General features: G+C 33.3%; 1 protein-coding gene across 2 annotated transcripts in view; it reads right to left on the bottom strand.

The window, feature by feature from the left end:
* The window catches only part of LOC142336387 (uncharacterized), a 72,086-nt gene extending 53,791 nt beyond the window's left edge, over positions 1 to 18,295 (bottom strand). Inside the window, exon 1 of one of the 2 annotated variants that reach the window (XM_075385180.1) lies at positions 17,898 to 18,295. The gene's annotated coding sequence lies outside the window, so the exon portion shown is untranslated. Of the gene's footprint in view, positions 1 to 7,309; positions 7,512 to 17,897 lie in introns of those variants that run through there. The other variant, XM_075385182.1, reaches the window with a different exon arrangement.
* Between the last annotated feature and the right edge of the window lie 451 nt (positions 18,296 to 18,746).

Below are 18,746 nucleotides of genomic sequence, written 5' to 3'. Positions count from 1 at the left end.
TCATAACATATGGTTTGAAGGGCTGCGACACCGTGCTCTTGCAGAAATTGGTAGAGTTTTTTGTTTTTGCCCTTTATTTGTTGTTAATTTTTGTTGTTATATGCCAAATATTGTGTAATTAAAGTTCTCAATGGCCAAATATAGATAAACAAATGAATTTAATATTTGATATCGGTAGATAGCTAATGGTTATTTTGACTTTCGAATTAAATTTCTAAAAAAAAAAGAGTAATAGTGTTCTTCAACTTATCACTTTTTGTTCTGGTTTGCGTTTTTTTCTTCGTATTTTACTATATTGTATAATTTTCGTAAATTAGCCTCATTGTTGAGAGCTCTTTTTAATGTTTTGTTTTTATCAAACATTAATTTTTCTGTTGTTTAAACGTTTTAAATGATGTCTTCAGGGCTTAGACAATTTGTTTCAGCAGAATTTTGTGAAGTTTAGTTACTTTTCAGCTTTGTGGTTTTTTTGTTGTCATTTTGTGATAGTCCTTTTAGATAAAGACGTTATGATGATCAAAGGAGACGCAAATGAAGATGTTATATTCTCGCGGTTAATATCTTATAAATTTAATGGCTTCAAAACTGTGGTTTCGTAAAGTTTTTTGTGAAACTTATTAGTTCAGCTTGTATTTAATATTATTTTATAGCCTTGTTATTAAGTCTCATTAATAACAGTCGCAATTAGTTTTCCAAGTAGTTGCAAGACAAGCTGTCTACTCTTTTAGTCGAAAGCTTTTTGTTGGCTATAAGTTTTGAAAATGTTTGTTTTTAATAAAAAAAAGTGATAGATTTTTGAGATCGGCCAATTTTATTTCTGTTAAATTGTAGCTAAGCATCTCTACATACAGTTCACATCATTTATCTATAGAAATAAAGTGTGCTCTTCATTAAGGTTTTTTTCTGCTTATGGTCTTTCTTCTTGGAACAACCAGTTTTAATAAAACCAATTTTCGTGATTTTTGTATATTAGCCCCATTTTGTAGGTTTTTGTTTTCTTTTCACAGTATCACAATAATGGGCGTCATTTGATTTACAATTGTTGTCTCCTGCAAAAAATACAAACGAAGAATTTTATTGTGTTTAGTGATCAACTTAATATTTAATTGATTGGTGGGACATCGTTTTCGTGCAAATTTTTTTGTGCAAATTTTTCGTTTTTGCCTATATTTGTCGTTGTTTTGTAGTCGCATGACATTTCCTGGATGATGAATGGCCTCAGTCGATCTCTATTTAGGTTTAAAAGACTCTCTCAATGATTTCATTTAATGCGTAATGTTCGAATTTAATTCTTTTTTTTTAAAAAAAAACAATGTTTTAATAAACTTTGCCCCTTTTTCTCATTTCTAGTCAACTTGTTGCCAAGTCGCATTGAGGAAAAGTCCCATATTTTGTTCCAAAAAAGTACCGGTTAATCCTCTTAGTATAAATTTTATCTGATGCCATTTTGATTTGGTTATTAGTGGTTTTCAAGAAAATGGACAAGGAAGTTTGGTCGTAATTAATATTTGTAACTATTTGATTTTTATTGCCGTCTTTTCTGATATTCTGTTATTGTAGCCACAGTTCTCATAGGCCCTCTGGAGTAGATTGTTTTTTTCTTTTAGTAGTTTGTTGAACGATATGTTAATTCTGTTATCTCTTCCTCATTTGGTAGACAATTAAGTGAAAAATGTAGATGAGTGGGGTCGGAACTTAATGTGCGAACGCACATTACCGAGCCGCCTTGTTTAATATAGTGCCAAATATTTTTTATTTTGCGTTGCCATAGCTAAAAGCCAACTGATTTCAAGCAATTTTTTGAATTTTTTTCTGATAAACTGTAAAAAAAATAATGCTTTGAGAACCAAAACAAAAAAAAATAGATTTTCTATGTTTCAAATATCCACATTTTTCATTTACTATTGTTGTACATTCAAACTAACCCAGATGTCGTTTGTAATAGAAGAAAAAATTACCTATCTTCGGGAAAATGTTGGATATCTCAGATAAAGCAATATCTTATTTTACGTTTCCATCTTTGTAACATCAATCACTGCTAATTTGTTTTCAATGGAGCTCCATTTTGGTTGATTATCTACCTTTCATTTTAGAATAATTGGTTAAGCCATCATTCTAAACCGAGATATAAAAAGTTTCTGGCGACTACTTATTTATCTGCATTTTCAAAGCCTTTTGATCAAATTTAGCAGCCCGAAAACGAAGCAGATTTTTGTGCGACTTATGACAAAAGGTTAACCCATTTCGCCCAGACTATTGTGCGACTTTTTGGTGTGCCAGATCCCGCCATTGTTAGTTAAAACGACCTCCTATGCAACGAATGTTATTTGATAATATGCGCAACCAGACATGGGCGTTAATTATTGTTGATTATGGGTCGCAACTCGCTTTGAATAGTGAATAGCAGAGAGGAGGCCGCGGGACGGGAGGAGGAGGGGTGAGACTATAGTTGAACATCTGCAAAAAAGGGTGCAGTCTCATAATGTAACACTTCCCTGCAACATAGGTTCTGATTAATGACAACTTTAAAGCAAACTTAGAGATTAGTAAGCAAAAAAATTGTACATAACATTTCTGGGTACAAGGAGAAGTGTATAAAGTAGCCGATGATGATTATGACGATAAAAAATCACAGTCGTTGACCGAAATTTTTTGTAAAGTGACAAAATCTTCCGCAAAGTAAAAGTACGTGCTTGATTGAGAGTTTCCCTCAATAAAAAGACTGATTAATGCTTGATCTCAACTTTAGGATGTTCATAGATCTTGTAACTTTCTGGCCAATACAGCTTCTTGACTTAATAGTTCTTTGCGTGACCTTTTTACATTTCGAATGGCGTAGGGGAGTGTAGTCTTAGTTCCAGTGTTTCATGTTTTACTGTGCTAAAATGGGAACGGAAGCGACCGGCGAACGGGCGGGAAAGTGGGGGAAGAGGGGGTCATTTTGTCCAAAAAAGTGTTGCCTCTGGCTTAAAGTCCAAGTAAACTGTAAACTATGCTCCCAAAGCTGTAATATCAGGACTAGTGAGTAGTGAACAACACAAAAAAAAATCCAATTTTTTGTGAACATCTGGCAAAACAAATAACACATAACACAATGTGGTTATAAAGTTGACAATAAAGGCGCTTTATTTAGCTGTACGTCACCCGAAAAGAAGGAAAATTTTTCTTCCTGATTAGCGGCAGAGGCCTTTGTGGAAAAGACTAATCATTAATCCCGGGTGGCACATGAGGGAAATTAGGAAGGATAATCCGGGCAGATTTAGGATGTTTAGTTGGGTCAAATTGGAGAGAAAATCTATGCGATACACTACACTTACTAGGTCCACGTGTTTTAATTATCAGACGTTAATTTGAAGTGACGCCTGTTAGACTCTAGCCGATATGATTAAAGCAGACAAAAAATGATGAAATTTTTGGATTTCGGGGAACTTCCACCAATATTTGTCTGCTTTAGTCTTACCCACACCCCATGCTTCCAAAAAAAGTTTTAAGCTAAAACTTTCATTAAGTTTTTACCTGAACTTCTTTTGTGAACATATTTAAAAGCAAAACTTCGCTGTAGCTCTATACGTTAGCAGAATTAAGTACACGGTAGCGCAACAAACCCGATGAGGCAAGACGAATTTGAGATTGAAGCTGTTTAAGATCAAAAGATATTAGGGAGAATAAAATAAAATAAATTTAGGAGACTCAAAAGAGAAGAGAAGAGAAAAGATTTTAACAAAATTCAGTCGTATATATAATCTGAAACGCAAATATAAAATTTACAGTTTACATTTGGTAAAAGGTCAACGTATCAAAAATCAGGCGATTTCGAGGCGTGTCATTTCATATTTACATGCAAAAAAATTACTTCAACTGAGATCCTTCACAAAGTTGTTTTTACCATTCACAATTAGTATATAAATATCAATATTTGACAAACATACAGTTCTAAATTAATTCGCATTCATCTTCCTAATTGTCAGCTGCAGTTGGCGTTATAAATTGGGTACATTTTTTTTCTTTCTGAGTTTATTGATATAAAATAAGTTTTTAAGCTCTAAGACATTTTTAGTTTCTTTTCTGTGATTCAATACCCCCACTCAGATTGTTGCCTCTAAGCAAGAATCTGGACTCGCCCATAGTTGTTCTCGATATTGCTCTTTTTTCTGCTGTAACAAAGATTTTGTGAGAAGATCTGCTGCCATTTAAACTGTTCTCTGACAAGACCACGCAAGATGGTTTCTTGAACCGTGGCAGCTAAACCATGGCATTCTGCTTCGAAAGATGAGAAAAACACTGTTGGTTGTTTCTTCACTTGCCAACTGACAGATCCCCCACTGTCTCCCAGCTTGAACCAGTATCCTCTCGCCGATCATCTATCATTCACGTCGCCACTCCAGTCTGCATCTGTTTCGCCAACTAGAGTGCTGTTGCTAGTTGATGTGAAAGAGTCTCCGAGATTTAATTTGTTGTAGGTATCTCAACGCCCGCTTGCCAGCATTGAAAAGCTCAACAGTTGGTAATTCATGAAGCGTGATAGGTCATTTGTGATCCACGTGATATCTGGTCTAGTTTTCTTAGCTAAGTTAGTTAATGAAGCTACTAGACCTCAAAGCTCAAGTGAATCTACTCTTACTGAATCTTCGTCAGCTACATCAATTTTCAGGTAATTTTCTGTTTGTCTTTTGCTTGGTTTGCAGTCTTGCAATTTGAACTGTTCTAAACTGTTTTAAGTGTACTTTTCTTGATCTAAAGTTATTCCTTTTTGTGTTTTCAAAATCCGCATTCCAAGAGGCCATTCAAGATGTCCTCTATCATCCAGTTTAAATTATGGCTCTAGGGAACTTTTCCATTTGGTGTTTTCTGTTTGACTATTTCCTGCTATGACTAAGTCTTCAATCCAGGTTAGAGAAAACAATTTTTCAACTTCTTTGTTTTTTAGGAAAAGACGGTAATCGTGGTTACGTCTCTCGAAACCCTGCAGAATTAGAAAAGTTGAAAGCTGCTGATCCCAATTTTAGGCTGCTTGCTTCAGTCCATGTTTTGATTTTTTTAAGTTTAAAAACTAACTTGTTGTCCTTGTTGACCTTTTGAAAACCTTTGGATTGCTCTAGATAGACTTTTTTTCTTCTTTAGCATGCAAATAAAATGCTTTTACAACCATTTGTTCTTAAAAGAAGTTTTCGATAGCCGATTAAGCTAATAGAGTTTTAAAATAAATTTGACCCGTTTGCACTTTATAATTTTGCCTTTGACTTTAGCTCTATAATTGCAACTGTTTATGGCAGACAAAATCACGAAGACACGAGTTTCGGGGTAAATAATTAAACAGGTGCACAAGTGTCAACATTTTCTGGTCAACAAAGATGTTTGCATATTGTGTTGGTAGTTATGTACTCCAATGTTTTTACGAGTCAAAGAGGAGTGTTGAGATTTTACAGTTTTTTACAACTCGAAGAGAATTATTGAGATTAAACAGTGTTTTAGCCGACGCAGGTTTGTTCATGACTTGAACTTTTGACATTTGATTTCCGTTTTAAAACGCTGACTTCCGTTTCTGACTTTAACAGTAGCGTAAGTATTATGACACACAAACAACCAATGCATCGGTAAAGAAAAAGTACGCGCTTGATAGAGAGCTTCCTTCAATAAACTGACCGATTAATTATTAATCTCGACCTTATTTTTCTCATAGAGCTTGTTTTTTTCTGGTCAATAAAACTCCTTGACTTTTTAGTTCTTTGCGTGAGGTTTTAAGGTTTCGATTAGTGTAGGGAGAGTGTAGTCTTAGTTCCAGGGTTCCATATTTAACTGTGCTGAAATTTAAAGGAAAAGACGGGGCAGGAGAGCAGGCGGGGGAATGGGGATTCAAATTGTCCAGAAAAGGTGCCTCTGCATCTGCCATAAAGTCCAAATAAACTGTAAACGATGCTCCCAAAGCAGTAGAATAGGGGCTAGCAAACTGTGAACAACAAGAAAAATTCCAAATTTTTTGAGCATCTGATTGTATTTTGTTTTCGAAAACTGATTTCCGTTTTTGAACGTTGACTTCTGTTCTCAAACTTTGCACTTTAAAAGAAGTGCAGGTACTAATACACCGATACTGAGAATTGCTGGTAACATTCAAGGTGAAAAGGTTATTATGAGAAGTTTTCTTCCCATTACCAGCTCTTCTCCCTATTCAAACTACGGACACCACGCACCTACCCCCCACTTACCTCCACCACCAATCGCACCTCCCCCCGACAAAAACTACCCCTCTTCTAGCTGAACCGCCACCTCAACACCTAACCCTCAACCTCTTCAACTACCCCCGCCCCCCGCCTACCCACACTCCGGAAAAATGATATGTCCTCCATTTTTTAAAATCACGTGTACCGTTTCATTAGGCTACTAATTTTTTTGCTAATTCTTTTCTTTGATATTTCTTATTTTAGATGAGGCTATGTTGTGAAATATATTGCACAATTCTCGAGTCATTTTCAGTATTCTACCGACTATGTTTTGTTAGCTGACTCAAATTTGTTCATGACTTGAACTTTTACCTTTTGTTTTCGAACATTGACTGCTGTTTCAGAACGTTGAGTTCTGTTTTCGAACACTGGACTTTAACAGTAGCATAGCTACTATTACATAAAAATTACACTGCTGGTAACACTCAAAGGGTCGTTATGAGAGGGTTTTTTTCCATAACGGTTTCTTCTCCCTATTCAATCTACAGACAGCACGCACGTAAACCCCCCCCCCGATCCACGTCCCCACATACCCAATTTTTTGCCTTCCTACATTATTTTTAAGGTTACTTTTTGGTGTTATTAATTCTCTATGCTCTTCAAAGCGTGAAAACAATTTTAAGCTACCTAAGACTCATTTTGACAGGGTCTAATGATGATATTTCTTTGTCGAAAGACGTATGTTCATATATATTATTGTCTAATTTATTGAAGTCTTATCAGATTGTTAACGCGGAGTAATTGCGCAAATTTATAAAAGACCATTTATTAACTTGACTGTCATCTGAGTTGATTTTGCTTATACTAATTTATTTTTTTCATTGGAGACCGTTGCAGGAGTTTCTATCGTTTCACTTCTCTGTCACTTTTCCTTTTTCCTTAGCAAGTGTTCTGTTGTTAATTGCAATAATTATGAAGTTCTTGAATTCAAACTTTAAATATATGTTATAGATACAATTCTTCATGGTTTGACCGATAGTAACAAAAAACTTAATAATTTTAAAATTTACCTTCGTTTGTAATAACCCAAAGCTATACGTTTTCTTTAAATTTTTCTGAGTTATTTTTATTAATTGATTGATGTTACATACCTTTGGCTTGTCAGCTTTGCCTTGGTTAATGGAGGCAATCGTTAACTGTAACTGTGTAATAAGAGAAAGCTAAGTTAACATCTTGTTGCTAATTCCTTTTACGAATCTCTTCCTAATCAGTAAATAAAAGTTCTTAGTGTTTGATTTGTTAATGGAATGTTTTAAATACGTTTGGTATGGATTATTCTTCTGAGTTCATTCTCAATATTAGTTTTGCCTGTTTGAGTTTTACCCAGATTTTGAATAATTTCATGCTTTGGTATATATGTTAACATGTCGAGATAAATGTTAGACAGCTTGAAAATATTTGGCGCTTTGAGGAACATAGAACAAAGAAGTTACTAAAAGTCAAATTAGCTTAGAATTGATGAATGCTTAGAACATATGAATTTAATAATGTTCACAAATAAAAAACTTTAAAACATTCTTAGTTTTTAATACTTTATTTCACTTAATTGTCAAGAGTTAACTTTTTGTTTTTGTCATCTGAATCGTTCAAAAACTTTAAAATTTGCCAGGCTCCAATTCAAGTTCATAGGTGACATGTATACTATATTATGAAATGCGTATAGTGTTATGATTTTTGTCTACTATCGTAAGCCTGTAAAATGGGGTGTATCTTTGTTCATAATATTCTGGCTCCTCAAAAATTACATCTGAAACTAATAAAAAAATTTTCCTTGATCTTTTGACTCGTACAACAGAATATACTATCCAGCTTAATTTTTTTTGAAGCTGCTGGTCAGACTTTTCCAGGTTTCAATTCAATTATAGAATACATTTTGAAAAGTAATCTTTTCAGTATTTCGAAAAATTATTTTTTTTCTATTTAGTGTCTTTGTTAATGCGAAGTTAATGCTACTGCGGATTTTTTGTTAATGCGAAGGGATCGGAACATTTTGCACGAAAACATGTGGTTACAGGGCCTTCCTGTTTCAACCTTTAGCAGCATACAAAAACACTAAACAAATCATGATCTGCCTGTTAGCAGATACTGTCTATCAATATTGCGTAATCTCCTTGCTTTGACTGCAGGTACTTCATGAAAGCCGTTATTAGACTTTGAAAACTAATAAAACTTTGTGCCACTTTACGTCTGAACCAGTTGGCATTTACTAAAAAGAGTGCCAGTAATTTTCTAGTAATATCCAAGATTGCAAGACTTATTTCAGTCTTCACTACTTTTAATAAAAACAGATTTGAATCAAATCGCGAGTGTTTCCAGACCAGACGGATTTCTTTGCCCTGAACCCCTGACCCCCCCCCCCCTTAAAGCCCAGAGAAGATTCAAATTTGATTAATTTGATCCATGAAGCGGGTCTATAACAGACAGAAACGACCTGTCCGCTGACAGGCGTGAACCTTCTTAACCTATTTAGCACACATTGAGATAGATTAAAAGTTCGCTAGAATGAAAAAGAACGTAAAGGCCAGGTGAATAAGATTAAAATGAATTATTGATAACTAGGGTGAGAGGGGGCGGAGAGGTTGGTGGTAGAAAATTTGATACTGATAATGAGCATTAAGAGCAACGCCCACATCATATCAATTTTTTAAATGAAAGAAAGCAGCTATCAGCATCTGCATCATAGATTTCTTTTTATAAAGTGCTTATAAGTGTTACAGAAACGCGCAATAAATCAATAATTTATCAGATATAAACATATTTTCCGGGATTTCTCATACAATGTTGTAATCACGTGAACGAAGATTTGATGAATCTGGAGAAATCTCAGTCTGGTCGACAGAAAATATTAATACTTCAATAATATTTAGAGAAGCTGTCTCCAGTAGATTAATTAGAGACCACCAGTTAAGAAATTAGTTGACAGAATAATATTAAAAATAAATAGTTTGACAAACCCCAAATGTAACTCCAAGATAAAATACAGCAGTATAAACTCAGTTTTCTGTTTGGTTACTTTAACGTAAGCAGGCCCATTAAATTTTAATGATGCAGCAGCTTCAAAAGTATTGGTGCAAAAATTGTATAAAAATTATTGACAGATTGCATCTGAAGGGAGAATCATTGACGTGTGTTAAAAAAAAAGAGAATTCTGATTTCCAAATCAGCAAATAAATGAGCGATTTCAAATGAGCAAGGTGGCTCGCTGCAGAGCTCTTGCGTATCACAATTTTATTAGCACATTAAACCAATAGTTGTAAAAACTACAGGTTTTGGTGAACAAATATGACAACTGGTTTTGAGGGGAACTGACATGATAGGTTGACGAACTATCTTGTTTCCAAACTAATACTTTAACCGTAATGAAGTCAATTGAAGGATGGTTCTGTAAAAAATTGGAGGTAGCCAGAACAATTTTAGATAAATGTTTCGCCTTCAAAGAGTTTATGATATCCAAAACACTGTCATCAGCAACTGCAAACAAACCCTCTAAAATTTGAAAAAGTGCCTTTCATTTTTGATAAAGTGCGTTCCAATGAGATACAAACTTGATACCATTAAAAACACAAATACCATTAATAAAAAAATCAAATATTGTTAAAAATTAAATGGTGTATGAAAAAAAAATGCTTGCAACTCAAATCAGTTAGTAAAATAAAAAGTCACTTTTTAGGGTCGACCAAATTTGCCATTATTATAACTACGAGAGAAGACAAACAACATAAACAAACGTTATTTACATTCAGAACTCAATTTTTTGAACTCAATAAAAATCCTTAGAAACAAAATCAAAATAGCACCAAAAACCTACATTTAAGACAAAAGTGTGTACTTCACTAGACAAAACATGGGACCAGTCCTTAATGAGACTCGATAATCAGAAGACGAAGAAGAACAAAAACGGAGTTTTAAAAAACGTTTATTGTTTCTGAAAACAAATTATGTCAAACAACGAAAACCATTAGACATCAACAGAAATCTAATAGCTTCATGTTCATTCGTACCTCCGTATGAACAGATTGAGATCGAGTAACGCCATTAACATAAACGCGTTGTACGTCAACAAAAACAAAAGACAAAATCAGAAAAAAAAACACATAAATCCATACGAAATTCGCGAGAAAATGCGTCGAAGCCGTTAAAATCAAAATCTACTCCGTAAAAAACGAAAATAAGCAATTGCGATATTTTTGGGACAATAACTTTGGGATATAAGACCTCTGAATATTCAGAATAGGTATCAAGTAGACAAAGAAGAGCAAAATTAATAAGTACGTTTGTATTTTTTTAAAAACAGTTAAGTAACATATTTCAACGCTGTTAAAACAGTTCAAATAATGAAAACCATAAGATGTCAATAAACTCTCTATCTACGTTTATTCATAATTCCACGTGAAGACACTGAGACCTGACGTTATCTAAAAAAAGTCAGCAGATATGAACGAATAACAAAATTTCGCATATGTTTTCGAGAAAACGGTGTTAAAGCCGTAAAAACTATAATCTTTCAAGTAAAAAATAAGATATCATCCCATGCGCAATCATTGAAAGAAAATATTGTGATAAGTGAGCTCTGAAAAAAAGGATCAGGAAAAAAGGATCAGGACAAAAGAAAAAAGTGAAAAAACAAAAAAAAATAGTTTTCTAAAACAATTAGTTTCAAAGTCATAAAAAATTTGACTATCAACTGAAATCATTAAATATGTTCGTTAATTGCCTCAAAGAGAACCATTGAGATGTGTTTCTTTTCAGAAAATTTCATACGAATAAAAAAGAACAATAAAAACAGACAACAAACAAATTTCTGCGCCAACTATGCGCTATGCGAACTATAATTGATATTACTAGCTGACAAGTAGAAAAAATGAATAGCGAATTGAAAAATAGGTCTAAGTTTGTCAAAATATCTTACTTCAAATTAATCAAATTATTGAAAAGTTTCAGCTATCAACTGAAATCAATAACTCATTCATACGAGGCCACTAAGACGTGCAATTATCCAGATTTTGTCAAACCACTGCAATGAGAACAACAAATAAAATCAAAAGTAAAAATTTCCAAGAAATTTTGCTAGAAGGCGGAGTTGAAGCCGTTAAAACCATATTCCGTTCAGTGAAAAAAATTCAATTTCATTTTTGCATTCATTTTAAACACCAATAATGTGACAACCCTCCTGTCAAAATCGTGGCAAGACATGAAATAGATGTGAAAATGTCCAAATTTTGTTAAACTCGTAGTATCAAAACCAATAAATTATTACTAAAATCGTAAAATTTGAAATCATGCTACATTTTTATCCTTTAGCAACAAGATGGGAACAGTGTTTGCTGTCCCTAAGCGAGAAGATGATCAATGGGAAAAAAACGACAAATCAGTAATTCATTGTTTATTTTGAAAACAAGTACTTTTAAAAGTCAAAACGAAAAGAAAGATTCGACTTAAAAAAGTAGATAGATTTCCTCGAAACCACTTGGGAAGCCAATTTTACTCGCTTTTAGTAATTATTGATTTGCACTGTTCTGTTCTGTGATTTAAAGAAGGTGGGAAGGGAAAAGTTTTTCAAAAGCACAGCGACAGATTACAATCGGATTTTTTTAGAGTGTAGAAATCAATGATTGGAACAAAACTAGACTCTCTATACGTCCATTGATTAATCCGAATTTTATAACAATAGATAAATTGACAAAGTAATAATATGAAAAATAAATTCGCTCTTTTGGAATTTTTTGGAGTTATATTAGCAAAAGAACGGCAAACTTTTACTGCAAAAACACTCAAAAGAAACACAAGTAAAATTAGCTTTCTTTGAACTCAACGAAGATCGGCAAACTTTAATTGTGATAATCCTGCAACTTCGAATGAAGTGGACCAAAGAAGCCTATTTTGTGTCTTTATTGAAGAGAGCCTGAATTTTTTGAAAAATGTGGACCAAGAAAGCTTATTTCGTGCACTGTTTTGATGAGAAAAAAGCTGAAAATTTCAAAAATCTAGAAAAATTTTAGCCAAAAAGTTACATCAAACAGTTCAACAACACTCTTATACCTTCAGAATTAAAAGCAAAAACACTATCGTTAACAATTTTAATATTTTGTCAGCAAAATAGGGAAAATGTGAACAAAGACTACGAAAATTAGTCACACCTCGATAACTCCGCGGAAAAAACGAACTCAAAAAAATTTTTGGTCCTTATTCTTATCTGTACGGAATTCGAATTACTAAAGACACCACTCACAACACTCTACAATAGTTATATCGATAGGCCAAAATTGACTGAACAAAAAACCCATTTGGATATGTTAAAATGTGTCCCAACAAAAATTAGCTTTAGAGTTAGACCTAAAAATAAGCTATTCCATTTTTGCACAGATTTAAATTTTTCTAGTTTCTTGTAAGCTATAAAATTTTTCGTATATAATTTTTTTTAAGTTTTATTTTGAATTAGTTATTAACATTCATTAGAAACAAAGTTATCATGTTATACTGAAACCGCTCTCGAACTCTATATCGATAAAATAAACGAACTTTTGCTATGACAATAAATTTAATTTTGAAACCCAAAAAACAATATGGCTTATTTTCTGCATCTTTGTTTCAAAATTTTATCCGAAAATCAAAATGGATAGGATCTGATCTACTTCAAATGGTATGTATTCATAAAAATTTTGCTATTGCGGAATTTCTAACAATTTCAAGCCAAAAAGTCTTCTCGGGAACAATTTATTTTGACTACCCAAAAAAGAAAATTGACAAGTGAGTTGTCCAAACAAAATTTTGATTTGAAATTGAACAAGGAGAAAATCTAAGAAAAAGAAAAGAGATATCGGGAAATATATATTTACAATTTATTTGTTTGTCCTAAAGGCTTGTCCTATTAGGTTTGCTAAACTTATTAAACGGCAGGAAATATTTCCATAAATGATTGTTTTGTCTTCTATACATTGTAGGGAGCCCACTTTCGGAAAGATGCACCTAAAATTAACAAGGAAACATTTTTCGCAATCAAACAAGCAATCATTTCGACGGACAGGGTTTTGAAGCAGTGCTTATGTTGGAAAATGTAATTAGTTCGAATTAAGAAGAATAACAATCTGACTCTGAAAAAACTTTAAATAAATGGAAGCTAAAAGAGGACGATATGTCCTTACCGTTTCTATATATGTATAATCCAGTTTTCCAGAGATCTACTTTATGCAGAATTATTTGTTTTTGATTTATTATATAAGGAAGAGTGATTGGATTCAAGTTGATCCACTTTAAAACCACTGTGTTTCCTGTTGTTATGATTTAAAGAAATTAAAGTCTCTTTAAGCCGTTTTTTTTTGAAACTTTATTATTGATATACATTTCAGAACACCCTATTATTTACCAAATTACTTGTTCGATCTAGGAACATAAGTAAAGCTGAAGAGTGGGAAAATTTGATGCTAAACTTTAGCGTAACTTTGCAAAATTTAAAAAATGCTGGACACTGCCTAATAAATGTGTTTTTTTCTCAATTAAACAAAAGGTATCGCGAGAAAAGGTTATCTACTGGTTTATACAAAAAATTATTAAGTTAAATTTATTCAGTGATGATATTTTGAAAGTGGCAAGCTGTAAAAAATTGCGTGCTATATTGCTCTGCTAGCGAGCCTAATGTCTGACATGTAGCCCTTATAAAATTAAATCTAAATTATGAGTTATCGTGTCAATAATCAACCAGAATTTGACTGTTTTTTCTTCCCTTTATATTTATAGATTAGAGCAGATTGTCTTCAATTTGCTCCAAAGGTGTTTTAGATTTGCACTTGCTGCAACTTTCTGTCCGAATTGAAACTTTTTATCAAAAAAGTTACGTGGTCAGAAAATGATCAAAGTATAAAAGCAGACCTGGAAATACTATTATTCAGTGCTGCTTTTCTAGGTTAATAAATGATTCCAACCCGGAGTTATCTGTCATAGCATTTCAGAGCTGAACCATGAAAAAAACATGCTGAATTTCTGCGCTGAGCATGAAACTGTTCATGTCATAATTTTTTTATTTACAGTCTGGTCGTAAAACTTAAAATGACCCATTCGTCTGAGCAGTCTGCACTTATTTTCTGCCTTTTATCTGAGCATAGCAAGCAGCTTACATGCTCAATAAATGCAATGAATTATTTTAAAATGATGTAATTAATTAATAAATGATGTAATTAATTTAGTTCAAGTTCAAGTTCAATTTATGGCTGTAGTCCAATGTGTTGAAATCCCATACATTCAACTTCAGCTATGATCTCGTCGTCCGATGTCACCGACCTCCGCCTCCGACCTGCGCTTCCGTCCTCCGACTCGGAATCCACCCCAAAGATGTAAATGCATCAATATATGGCATAGTTGTAGCTGGAATAATTGTGAGGGCACCGCCATTTTAACAAAATATGCATGAGATCAAGTTTTTCGACTGTTTTTTTTATGTACTTGCCGTGTTCTTTGTATGTACAGTGGAACAATCTGTGCAGTGTTGGCCAATAATGTAAATGAGGCTGCGAAAAAGAGGGACAGACTGGGATGCTTCTTAATGTAGTCTGGGCAGTGTGGCAAAAGTATTTATACTTCTATTTATCTGGTTCAGTACTGGTTACTATCGAAAGTAAGTGGTACAGCATTTAAATTCATTGTGAGAAAGGTCCGGGAAGGAATCATTGCTATCATAGGAGTGAATTGTTTTAAAATTTAATTCATGCATGAAATTTAAATTTAAAGAATGAAATTTAAAGCAGTAAAGCATTTGTGACAAAACATCCCCTTAGACTATTTAATAAATTTTCTTGATATATTTTCTTGGCCAGCACCATATGCAAGATGTAAGAGCGTACATAATTCAAATTTGATCAATTTTTGAGAAAAATCGAAAGTGAGGCAAAAGTTTAGTTCTTAATGCTTTGGGCTCTCAAACTTGGGGTCTCTTGGAAACTGCAAGTGCTTTCATACCGTATTTCTATCTCTAAATTTTTCAAGTTTGATTTTTGTTACAATTGTGATCTTTCTTATTTAAACTTTTGAATAAGAGAAATAGCAAAAACAATGATTTTGTCCTGGTATATTGATCATGGTTAATTCATCCAAAATGAACTTTAAGTTGATAAGACTATTCGGATCTATTCTGTTTCGCCACCCCCCCCTCACCCCCCAAGTGTTTTTTATGACTCCCAGTTACAAATTATATGTTGTTATATAGCACGTTACTTAGTAAGAAAATAGCACGTGCGCCTGGGGGTCATAAAAAATTTATGCTCACTAAGCTGGGGGGGGGGGGGACAGACTAGATCCGACTAATCTTCTGTATTTTCGTTCCCTTATTTTACTTTGCTTACTTTTTCTTTTTTTCTTTAACAAATACATCAGAAGACAACATACCTTTATGGAAAATGAAGAGTTGAAATCGCTGACTGTAAATGTCAGTACCTTGGCGTGAAAGAAGCAGCGTAATTAAATCACAAATGAGTAAAAAGCGTTTTTTCAAATGATAATTACCTTTCCTGAAAAAACTGAAAGGGGCTAATGTCAGATTTACTTAGCTATGAAATGGATTTGGCGTAAACCGACAAAACATTAATGCAAGAAGAACAACTTGTGTAATATTCCCCCAGGTAGAGTGAGTGCGTTTAATTTAGTTGTTTACTTTCATAAACAGTGTTGCTATTTTGAAACTTCCGCTCTGTTAAAACATTTCAAGCCTGCTTTAAATGTAATACAAATCTTAGGATAAAGGACTGAAGTGCGTATATAAACAGAGCAACAAGACAACGTTGTAATAAAATCATATTTAATCGCCATGTGTTTATGTGTATGAAAATTATCAAAATAAAACCCTAGTGACATTATCAAACATCAATAATATACACTACATGAGGATTCTTGCATAATTCTAAAGTAGTTCTGACAAAATATTGATTTCCACAATAAACAAGCATAAACTTTCACAACGAATTTTTTCTCAATTAAACAAAAGGTATCGCGAGAAAAGGTTATCTACTGGTTTATACAAAAAATTATTAAGTTAAATTTATTCAGTGATGATATTTTGAAAGTGGCAAGCTGTAAAAAATTGCGTGCTATATTGCTCTGCTAGCGAGCCTAATGTCTGACATGTAGCCCTTATAAAATTAAATCTAAATTATGAGTTATCGTGTCAATAATCAACCAGAATTTGACTGTTTTTTCTTCCCTTTATATTTATAGATTAGAGCAGATTGTCTTCAATTTGCTCCAAAGGTGTTTTAGATTTGCACTTGCTGCAACTTTTTGTCCGAATTGAAACTTTTTATCAAAAAAGTTACGTGGTCAGAAAATGATCAAAGTATAAAAGCAGACCTGGAAATACTATTATTCAGTGCTGCTTTTCTAGGTTAATAAATGATTCCAACCCGGAGTTATCTGTCATAGCATTTCAGAGCTGAACCATGAAAAAAACATGCTGAATTTCTGCGCTGAGCATGAAACTGTTCATGTCATAATTTTTTTATTTACAGTCTGGTCGTAAAACTTAAAATGACCCATTCGTCTGAGCAGTCTGCACTTATTTTCTGCCTTTTATCTGAGCATAGCATGCAGCTTACATGCTCAATAAATGCAATGAATTATTTTAAAATGATGTAATTAATTAATAAATGATGTAATTAATTTAGTTCAAGTTCAAGTTCAATTTATGGCTGTAGTCCAATGTGTTGAAATCCCATACATTCAACTTCAGCTATGATCTCGTCGTCCGATGTCACCGACCTCCGCCTCCGACCTGCGCTTCCGTCCTCCGACTCGGAATCCACCCCAAAGATGTAAATGCATCAATATATGGCATAGTTGTAGCTGGAATAATTGTGAGGGCACCGCCATTTTAACAAAATATGCATGAGATCGAGTTTTTCGACTGTTTTTTTTATGTACTTGCCGTGTTCTTTGTATGTTCAGTGGAACAATCTGTGCAGTGTTGGCCAATAATGTAAATGAGGCTGCGAAGAAGAGGGACAGACTGGGATGCTTCTTAATGTATTCTGGGCAGTGTGGCAAAAGTATTTATACTTCTATTTATCAGGTTCAGTACTGGTTACTATCGAAAGTAAATGGTACAGCATTTAAATTCATTGTGAGAAAGGTCCGGGAAGGAATCATTGCTATCATAGGAGTGAATTGTTTTAAAATTTAATTCATGCATGAAAAAGGATTGAAATTTAAAGCAGTAACAGCATTTGTGACAAAACATCTCCTTAGACTATTTAATAATATTTCTTGATATATTTTCTTGGCCAGCGCCATATGCAAGATGTAAGAGCGTACGTAATTCAAATTTAATCAATTTTTGAGAAAATTCGAAAGTGAGGCAAAAGTGTAGTTCTTAATGCTTTGGGCTCTCAAACTTGGGCTCTCTTCGAATCTGCAATAGTAGTTTCATACAGTATTTCTATCTCTAAAATTTTAAAGTTTGATTTTCGTTACAATTATGATATTTCTTATTTAAACTTTTGAATAATAACTTAACTTAACTATTAATGTTTTGAGAAATAGCAAAAACAATGATTTTGTCCTGGTATATTGATCATGGTTAATTCATCCAAAATGAACTTTAAGTTGATAAGATTATTCTGTAATTTCGTTCCCTTATTTTAATTTGCTTACTTTTTCTTTTAAAAAATACTTCAGAAGAAAAATCGGAAGACGACATACCTTTATGGAAAGTGAAGAGTTGAAATCGCTGACTGTAAATGTCAATACCTTGGCGTGACAGAAGCAGCGTAATTAAATCACAAATGAGTAAAAAGCGTTTTTTCAAATGATAATTACCTTTCCTGAAAAACTGAAAGGGGCTAATGTCAGATTTACTTAGCTATGAAATGGATTTGGCGTAAACCGACAATACATTAATGCAAGAAGAACAACTTGTGTATGGTGAAATATTTCCCCCAGGTAGAGTGAGTGCGTTTTATTTAGTTGTTTACTTTCATAAACAGTGTTGCTATTTTGAAACTTCCGCTCTGTTAAAACATTTCAAGCCTGCTTTAAATGTAATACAAATCTTAGGATAAAGGACTGAAGTGCGTATATAAACAGAGCAACAAGACAACGTTGTAATAAAATCATATTTAATCGCCATGTGTTTATGTGTATGAAAATTATCAAAATAAAACCCTAGTGACATTATCAAACATCAATAATATACACTACATGAGGATTCTTGCATAATTCTAAAGTAGTTCTGACAAAATATTGATTTCCACAATAAACAAGCATAAACTTTCACAACGAATTTTTTTCTCAATTAAACAAAAGGTATCGCGAGAAAAGGTTATCTACTGGTTTATACAAAAAATTATTAAGTTAAATTTATTCAGTGATGATATTTTGAAAGTGGCAAGCTGTAAAAAATTGCGTGCTATATTGCTCTGCTAGCGAGCCTAATGTCTGACATGTAGCCCTTATAAAATTAAATCTAAATTATGAGTTATCGTGTCAATAATCAACCAGAATTTGACTGTTTTTTCTTCCCTTTATATTTATAGATTAGAGCAGATTGTC

The sequence above is a fragment of the Convolutriloba macropyga genome, chromosome 3 (genome assembly GCF_964194025.1).
Source record: "Convolutriloba macropyga chromosome 3, txConMacr16.3, whole genome shotgun sequence".
Taxonomy (NCBI): domain Eukaryota; kingdom Metazoa; phylum Xenacoelomorpha; order Acoela; family Convolutidae; genus Convolutriloba; species Convolutriloba macropyga.
Note: the sequence above shows the minus strand (reverse complement) of the source record. Positions and strands in the feature narration are given on the sequence as shown.